Source organism: Lepisosteus platostomus, chromosome 23, assembly GCF_059453375.1.
Source record: "Lepisosteus platostomus isolate fLepPlt1 chromosome 23, fLepPlt1.hap1, whole genome shotgun sequence".
Taxonomy (NCBI): domain Eukaryota; kingdom Metazoa; phylum Chordata; class Actinopteri; order Semionotiformes; family Lepisosteidae; genus Lepisosteus; species Lepisosteus platostomus.
In genome coordinates this window covers 10,758,771-10,767,460 of record NC_142633.1, presented here as the reverse complement: position 1 = coordinate 10,767,460, position 8,690 = coordinate 10,758,771, and the positions used below count along the sequence as shown (strand labels likewise).

The 8,690-nt window shown below is 37.7% G+C and overlaps 1 protein-coding gene and 1 long non-coding RNA gene across 3 annotated transcripts in view; one reads left to right on the top strand and one right to left on the bottom strand.

Moving 5' to 3' along the window:
- Nucleotides 1-662: 662 nt before the first annotated feature.
- LOC148642024 (uncharacterized) lies at nucleotides 663-2,449 on the bottom strand. Its single transcript, XR_015929537.1, has 2 exons — nucleotides 2,099-2,449; nucleotides 663-1,368 (listed from the first exon to the last, which is right to left on the bottom strand). It is a non-coding gene; the product is annotated as an uncharacterized LOC148642024 (long non-coding RNA).
- The window catches only part of alpl (alkaline phosphatase, biomineralization associated), a 27,909-nt gene continuing 20,592 nt past the window's right edge, over nucleotides 1,374-8,690 (top strand). Inside the window, exons 1-2 of one of the 2 annotated variants that reach the window (XM_088616785.1) lie at nucleotides 1,374-1,532; nucleotides 7,634-7,681. The gene's annotated coding sequence lies outside the window, so the exon portion shown is untranslated. The remainder of the gene's footprint in view (nucleotides 1,533-7,633; nucleotides 7,682-8,690) is intronic. The other variant, XM_088616783.1, reaches the window with a different exon arrangement.

Here is an 8,690-nt window from a genome sequence, read left to right as displayed (position 1 = left end):
ATTAAAGTTGTTTGACAATTTTGAAATAATCCTGTTTGGTCACTTTGAATAGTTTTACTATGTTGACTCCAACACAATCATTATTACAGGCTATCATAGGCATATCACATTATCACAGGCTCTTCTTTTATCAGTAATTGGTCACTGTAAGTTCAATTATCAGTTTGAACTTTTCCTTTACTAAATGTAGTATGAATGTAGTATACATTCAATTTTCTCATTCATGTCATTTTATAAATGTTGCTTTGTTTTCTTAAGTAACAAATCAATATATTCATAGACTTAAGCGAAAGGGATCACAGTCTTGCTCTAGATATCTGTACATGTCTGGCCAAAAGTTCCATTTTTGCAAAGTGTCATGAAGTACTGTGTCATTTAGTTAGAGTTTGCCTTACAGAATCACCATGATTGGGTTCAGATGTCTACCCAGGGAGCTCTCTCCAGGTCCATAATTTAGCATGTTTTCTGAGAAAAGGTCTGTTCAGAATTCCCGAGCTCTGTTTTTGTGCTAACTCCAGCTGGATCGTGTTTGTACAAAAACATTTCTTTTGTCCCCCCTTACATACGTGTACAGCACCATTAATTGATCATAAGTTTGACCTCTGAAAAGAAGCAGGCACACAACCAATAACCTAGACAAGGAAAATAAAAGCTGAAAACTCTCCCTCCGAAATAAGATTTATTTTAAAATACAGTGGCTATTCACAGAGGGAGTGTTTGAGAAGATCGTAATAATAAAAAGATAATAAAGAGGCATTTACGGTCTCAAGGTATAATCCTGGTACATCCTGGTGCAGAACATGCATCACACATGTCTTGCTTGTGGCCAGACACTGTTAACCCTTGACTTTGTCAGTGGACTCCCGGATGAGACAAATGTCAGAATGATGTATTTTACCAATGCGATGTCTAATAAAATGTCAGTGTGTATACTACAAAAGATGGTGATTTTCCTTATAATACCTTTGTGAACTTGTCACAGTTCTAGATGATAACGTTCTCTTGATACTCAGCATGCATATACAGTATACTGTATATACTAATCAGACATGAGGCGTTAGACGTTCAGTCACAATCTTTTCATAAATTATGCTTTTTGTGTGAGTGGAGTTTGATTTTAACAATTAAAAGCACACATAACTACCAGGAATATCTTTGTGCAAACGAGCAATGGTGCTGGTATCTCTTTGGAATACTGAAGTCGGGGGCAAATTTCGTTGCCTGGGTTGTGCTCGCCGCCAGCTCGCATCTTTGACTCCGAGTGCCTCAAGTCGCCAGGTGGAGCTCTCGATCCAGTGAGGTGGTGGCCTGCGGTTCCTTCGCACTCACAGCGGGCATCCTTGATCTTTCTCCAGTGCTCGGCTGCCTCTATAAAAGCATTGACATTGTAGTGATTGAGGCTCAGACAGATGCAGTTGCGAGTGTCCAACGACCGCCAGTTTCTCTTTTGTGGAGTGCGCTGCTGCTGGGGTTTTTTTTCTGTGCAACGGAGAAAGGCAAACTTTTTTTTTGAGCGAAAACGGAATTCACAAGTAAGTTTTTTTTTTTAAATTCTGGTTGGAAATAATCTTTTTGCATTTCGAAAACGATCTTAACTGTTCTTTTTACATGTATGAAGGTGCCATCGATGAGGGAGCGCATGTGCTTCTAGAATGGAAGGTCAATGAAAATAAGTGCATTTAAAACACATGACTACGGGATTCAAATTTGAAAAATCCCGAAACCGTAGCGTAGTTCATTAATGAAGTTCATATGTGAATTTATTACATTGGTTTGCTCAGTGTAATTTATGCAGACATGGGTCGCACTGCCAAACCTGCATTCAGTTTTTACACTTTGTAAGTACTGGAATTATTTATTGCCATTTATTTTAAAATAAAAAAAACCCTTTATAAGTGTTAGCAAACCAAAAGTTTTAAATCCGTTTACATTTGCAGCAGCATAAACCTTTTTTAACTGTAAATTTGGATTTTGAAGAAGCACATCTGATAAAAACACATACACAAAAGTTCTTCATTACTTTGGTCATAAACCTACACGTCTTTTATGGAATTTGTTTTAAAGCTGTAGACTCTATTGCATTTAGTTAGGCACCTACCTGCGAGATCTTGAGATACCTGAGTCTTGAGAGATGTCCAAAAAGATATTCTGTGGCAACTAGTGGTTCACTTACTGTATAAAGTAATTACATTTTTGCTCGGGGATATTACGTTAAGGAACAGTAGTATGCCCTACGATATGATACCATCCATCTTGGCCTTAGTATCGCTGAGCTTTGTAGTTAAATGACTCTTGGGACCTCTTTCTGTAATTAGCGAAACATTTCCAAGATAGATGTTAAAAATTCATTACAAAGCTCCGTTTATAGATTTGCCCTACTTTTCCTTCAGCATCCTTTTGAGTTTTTTCCTGTGCTTCCATCGCGGTGCCGGCTCGGGGGTGTAACAACTTTTAACTTAATGAGATGCAGTGGTAATCATTACAACAGTTACTGGTTACTAAAAGTCGCGTAATTAGGAACGTAATAATAAAGACTTCACTATGCCGATGCTACATTTTACAAGGAGAAAGAGTAGTTTCTCTACCAAAACTACCACCGAAAAAACACGTAATAAGTGACACAGATTAGAGTATATCCCAGGCACCGGTAAACCCATTATCCAAATGAAGTGAATGCGACTGCTGAATGTAATTGGTGTTTGTCATTTAAGGTTTATTACATCAGACAAAACTTGTATTTCTTAGAAGCTGTAAATAGGTATGTGTTGAGACTTACAGCACTACAGTGCATTAACAGATCCGTTTGACATTAACAGTTACAATACAATGTACAGCTGATCCCCAGAGCGATTTCTGGCATACAGAGACAGACACAGTCAAAAAGCTTCCCACATCTTTTTTAAAAACAGAAGCATTTGCCCATGACAATATGCTATTCTCATTGTGCATATAATGAGAGTCTTCAAATGGCCTTTTCTTCTTCGTAACCTTTCGTTATGTGCTGCATGAAATAACTAGGTGCCTAAAACGTTTAAATGATGTTGAATAGATTTATTACCTCTAGGTCTGTCTCAGGTAGTAATTGGATTCTAGTTCTAATGATCTCTCTGGTCGTCTCTGGGTAAGTGAACACATTTATTGAGTTGCATCCTCAGATTGCTGTAGTGGTTTGACACCTTCGTATATCAGTCACCCATCACCACATGATCTGTCAGATCCATTTTGCCTTGTCTTTTCATGATCAGACATGAATTTCTGTCTTGTGTGCACAATAATGCAATCTGCAGTCTCGATTTTTTTAATGATGCCCATGGAACGAGTTTCCACTGGGTGTGAAAATTTAATGAACCAACATTTATAAAGGACCTACTATCAAAGGGCCTTTAATCACCTCAGACCTTTCCGGCAACTTCTCTCAATTGCTGAATGGCAGGTGTGTTACAGCTTGATCCACTTTTTTCTTTTCGGGAGGCTCACATTGTTTTGAGCTGCAAGTGGGTGAAAATATTTTCTTCTTAACTGTACAACACCCTGGCAAATAAGAACCTGAGGCATCTGAGCTATATGAGTTCTGGCCTGTGGTAACAGAGTACTGGCTCACAAAACAAATCGTTTGAAGTGTGCCTTAGTGACTGGCATCGAATGAATAATGTTCTCCTATGCCTTTTTTTTCAGTTGAGACTCAGTTACAAAAGGCATCAATTATATGTATTGTTGTTTGCAGTACTGGGCTATTAAAAGAAACATTACTCTTGAGGTATATGCAATCAGATATTTCCCAAAACAGCCAGGTTGGAAACTGCTCAATAAAGTATACAAAGATATTGTAACAGCCAATATCACTTAAAAGGATCAAACTTGTAACAACCGATTATGCCTTTACATACTGGAAGTGATATCATACAGCTTAGTTAAACAAGGCAGCTGAGCCTATCTTGGTCTGTCTCCCTGTCATTCATAAAGCAAAACGCATGAATTATAAAGAGAAGAGTGGGCAAATAGCATGGGAGAAACGGTAAAGCCTACTAGCCCACTGGGCAAAAAAAAATAGATGTGGTTTTTGAATGCTGACAGCACAAAAGAAAAACCACAAGGAACAAGATTAATTTGGTTATTCTGGAGTTTTGGTTGGATGTCAAGATTCCAAGGTTCAAGGGTCAAGGGTCAAGGTGAGCCAAGGTTCGGCTCCTTGACGTCTTTAAAAACATTGAGGCTGCCTCAGTTTTAGTCCAGACAAGGACATGTAAGCAGTTGCTTCTGATTGTTTTCCACACCATTCTAGCACAGATATTCTGGTGAGGAATTTGATGACAGGAGTTAATGGAGCAGAAAACAACTTAGTGCTGAGCTCGACTTCACCTCCAGTGAGACAGTGACATCACTCCGCAGAGTGTTCCCGGTGACTCTCAGATGACAAGGTTTCAGAGAAGATTAGTCTCAGCTTGAAGCTGTTTATCATTTGTTCATAAAAGTGCCACCTTACAGTGTAAGCTTACTAATTCATTCCTGCTTCAAGACGGAGAATGACACCCTGGGTTTAATTTCTTTTTCAGTATACTCTTTTCAGAATATTGCCCCATTTTGCAAGGTCTTAGAATGAAACAACTACGTTTTTTTCCAGATTAGGAATACACACTTCAGCATCACCAGTACATGACCAGTGGCCTAAGAATAGAGATCGGTATTGTGACTCAAGTATAAAACAAATCTTAGATTATGGTTTAATCATCATCATGTTGGCATTAGTGCCCTTTTGGATTTCAAATGATGCTACCTTAAAAAACATTAATAATAACCTTTATTTTATTATTTGGACTTTAACAGAGAATGAAATGATTTATTCTTTGGCAGGATTTATTAAAAACTAAAATGAATGATTTTAGGCTAAATTGGAAGGCTTATAGGTTAATATACATATGTAGTGGGGGAAAACATTTTCATTTTAATGTAAAATTATCTTCCCAATTAATAGACAATTGTGTGACTATGGGCTTTAGTAATTTGGATATAAATCAAAAAGAGCTTTAGATAATGATTGTATTATACATGTAGATTTTATTTGTCACTGAACTTGGCTGCAGTTCAGGTAACCTCAATGGGTTCAGCTACATTGTGCACCACCCCAACACAAAACTTAATATGAAAACTAAGGGAGGTGTTATTCAAATTGTTCTATGCAACTGGTCACAATTCTTCTAGCAGAGCCCACAAAGATAACAACAACAAATGTCTTCCATTGCATTATCAGTGCCATTCATTTCTGGCTGGTGACTTGAGTTTCTGCTTCTTACACATGCTTTACAAATGAAGCCAAAAAGCAACAATACACATTAACTGTTTAATCCTATAATAATAATAATAATAATAATAATAATTGCTTACACTTATATAGTGCTTTTCTGGACACTCCACTCAAAGCGCTTTACAGGTAATGGGGACTCCCCTCCACCACCACCAATGTGCAGCATCCACCTATGCTAGTCAATACATTTTTTTCTTCAGAAGAAGTAGCCCACCCTTGGTTTATGTCTTCTTGCATTGCCTTGTAGCTCATAAAACCTGGAAAAGGAGTCTTAAGATCCTAACCGCCGAGACCTTGTCAATTGATATCCTTCGGCTGATTTCTAAAACATTACTTTAGGCATCACTCAGTTTCAGGGTGTGTTTCCTCCTCATTTAAAGCCTTTAAATCCCTTTTTGATATCTGTGAATTACCTCTGCTGCTTTCTCCTCCTGTTCTGCCTTTCTTTTTTTGCTCTGCACTTTCCCTTTTCTTCTTAAATGCACCCACATTACAAGCTCTGGCCTACTTACTTCCTGAGATTTTCTGCAATCAAAAGTCGTTTCAATGAAAGCAGATCTCAAGACGTCGACTTCTGTTGCCTGGCAACAACTAGCCCAGAACTGAACGCTAGGACAAAATAAAACACTGTTTTCTAGAATTTTGAAAATAATCAGGGGTACAGTTTTAGGTGCAGACCAATATTTTCTTTTTTTCTTTTAAAGCACAGAGCAGGACATTTTTCAGTTTAAAAAAAAAAGATTCTTTACACCAGTGGGCGTTGTGTTTTGCAGTCACCCCAGTTTCAGGGTTTATTCAAGTACCTGACAGGTTCACAAATACGTTTTCTAAGCCTTTCAATTTCAAAAAACATAACTTCCACTTTTTTTTAGAGGGATACTTTTTTTTTAACCTAATTAGAATAAAACCTGCTTAATTGCAAAATGTGTGCCTTGAACGTCAGCTTCACACATCTTCTAATAGGGCTGTTAGATGTCCTGGGTGGCAGTACTTACTGGCTTGCATGTTTTGAACTAGTTTGGTTAAACCGATGTTTGAAAGGAATTTGCATTGTGGATTACTTGTTTCTAAGTTTGGCCACAAAACTTCCTAAATAATGATTTAGTTCTTATTGGGTCCCCTTCACACACAGGTCACTTCCTTGATCTTTTTCCCTTGATCTTGCTGTGTGCTGTCCAGAGGCTGATAACTAAGGAAAGAAGGCTGTGACACTGGGAATGCAGTCCATGCAAAATTAAGTGCTGCACTGAAAATGTGCTGAAATGTACACTAGATGGTTCTTTGCTGAACCTTACCTAGTTAAAAATCAACAAAGGCAGAAGAACAAAATAATTGTTCCTACTCAGGCCGCTGTATGCTTTTAGTGTTGCAGACTGGACCTTGACCAGCTTGGCTGTTCCTTTCTGTGAGCTTTCTGGCTGGCAGTCCAACAATGTAATCTAAAAAATGTCAGAAAATACAAGTGAGCACACAGTCACATTGGTGACTCTATCTGTGTAAGAGCTGCTGGATTTTAAAACAAAACTGATTGATTTAAAAATACCTTTACTTCTAAAAATTACATTGAATATTTTAAAATAAAATTTCTCCTGAGTCTCGGGACACTCATTTGGTTCTCTGTAATCAGTAGAAACATTATGGGTAGTCTATTCATTACAGAAAACTTTCATTTGACATTTGCAAACACTTCACATTCTGATTCACAATGCTGCTGAGCCTCCTAGCAGACTATACTGGTGATAAAAATTCAATATTTCTAGCCTGTTATTAAATCCACGAGTTCCTTAATTGTGTACCTGGGGAGGAGATGGGCAGCGATTTCTCTTTCACTGTTCCAGCAGAATACCACCACATCACTTGCTTACTAATGATTGGTTAGAAAAGAGCCCTTGATTGGTTAGAAGGAGAACTAAACAAACTCAAATTCCTTTAAAAAACAACAAAGCTTTAAAATCACAAGGAGAAGCAGCAGGAACACATTACAAAGCCTGTAGTCAGCCCCCCCCCATGTGGCACTGTGTCCACTGACATTTGAGGTCTCTATGAACATCTTCCCAGGGGTACAAACAGTGCATACCAGTGCTTACATTTCATCCTTCCTTACAATTAACTTTCATTAACTTGAATTTAGGAGATGGTCATGCAGATCTCTATCCAATTCACACAGCAATGTAAACCTTTTTTAAATAAAGTACAATATAACACCCTCTCTACCTACCACGACACTGACCACTGGATGGGACTACCTGGTCATACAGAGCTCATGGCACTTTCATAAAGTGAATTTTCACAAAATTAAACTGCTGAAGTAGTTTCTCACTTTTCCACCAGATCGTATGTGGAGTTGAACTGGCACAGAAAGGCTGCTGCCCTTCAGAGGTGGATGAACAGAATCTCTTCGTGCTTTGGGATCCTATGGGATAAACAGTGGTGTATGAAAAATAAAAATCAGTTAATTCTCTCTTGAGACTTGAAATGCAGTACCTGGATATAACAGTCATACACAGCGAATGAATGACTAGAGCTTTTGACTTGTAATTGATCAAGATAGCATACTAAACCACACCAAAAAACAGTAATGGTTTTCTAAACAAACATTTAAACAAAAGTAACAGCTTACGACGGAAAACTTTTAAATAGCCATTTAAATAGCTTTGATTCTGCTTTGATAAATCCTTTTGGAGTTTTTCTTGCAATAACTAAATAAATGAAGTGCTGCAGAAGCAGTTTACATTAAGTTCCTTTTTAGTTGTTTACTTTATATAATTATATATTATGTCTTCATTATTATCTGTGAGTTCTCACTCTTTCATTAATAAATAGCTAGCTTGACAACAAAAATTAACTTAGTGCGAGAGATGTTAGTGACAGATTTAGCATCACACAATGGTCTGAAGCCCATCAGCTTGAACTGACGAACAATGAACAGTGAATGAACAGTGAATCTCACTGATGATTTGCTATGAAAATATCATTTTATTGCTTTTCACTCCTATTATTCATTGAAGGGCATGTAGTATACCTGCACACTGTCACCCCATTTTACCTTCATGTCCTGCTTTGTATACCACAGGCATGGTATATGGAAAATACTTTGATAATCAACACTGATTCTGTCGGTCAGGAGGTTCTGAAGAGCCTGATGGCAATCATCAACAGTGGACTGAATCATCAATAAATACAAGATGATGTTTCATGTACATGGTAATCACATATTGTGAGTTTGGAAAAAAGAAACACACAAAGAGATGCATTTTTAGCTCAGAGTCTATTTTTAAAACACCGCCTTATCTCAAATGGCAATTTTGTGTTGCTGCCATAACAATAGCCCAGTATGAAACATTAGAAAAAAGAGTGCACACAAGAAGGAATGCAACAATTATCCTGG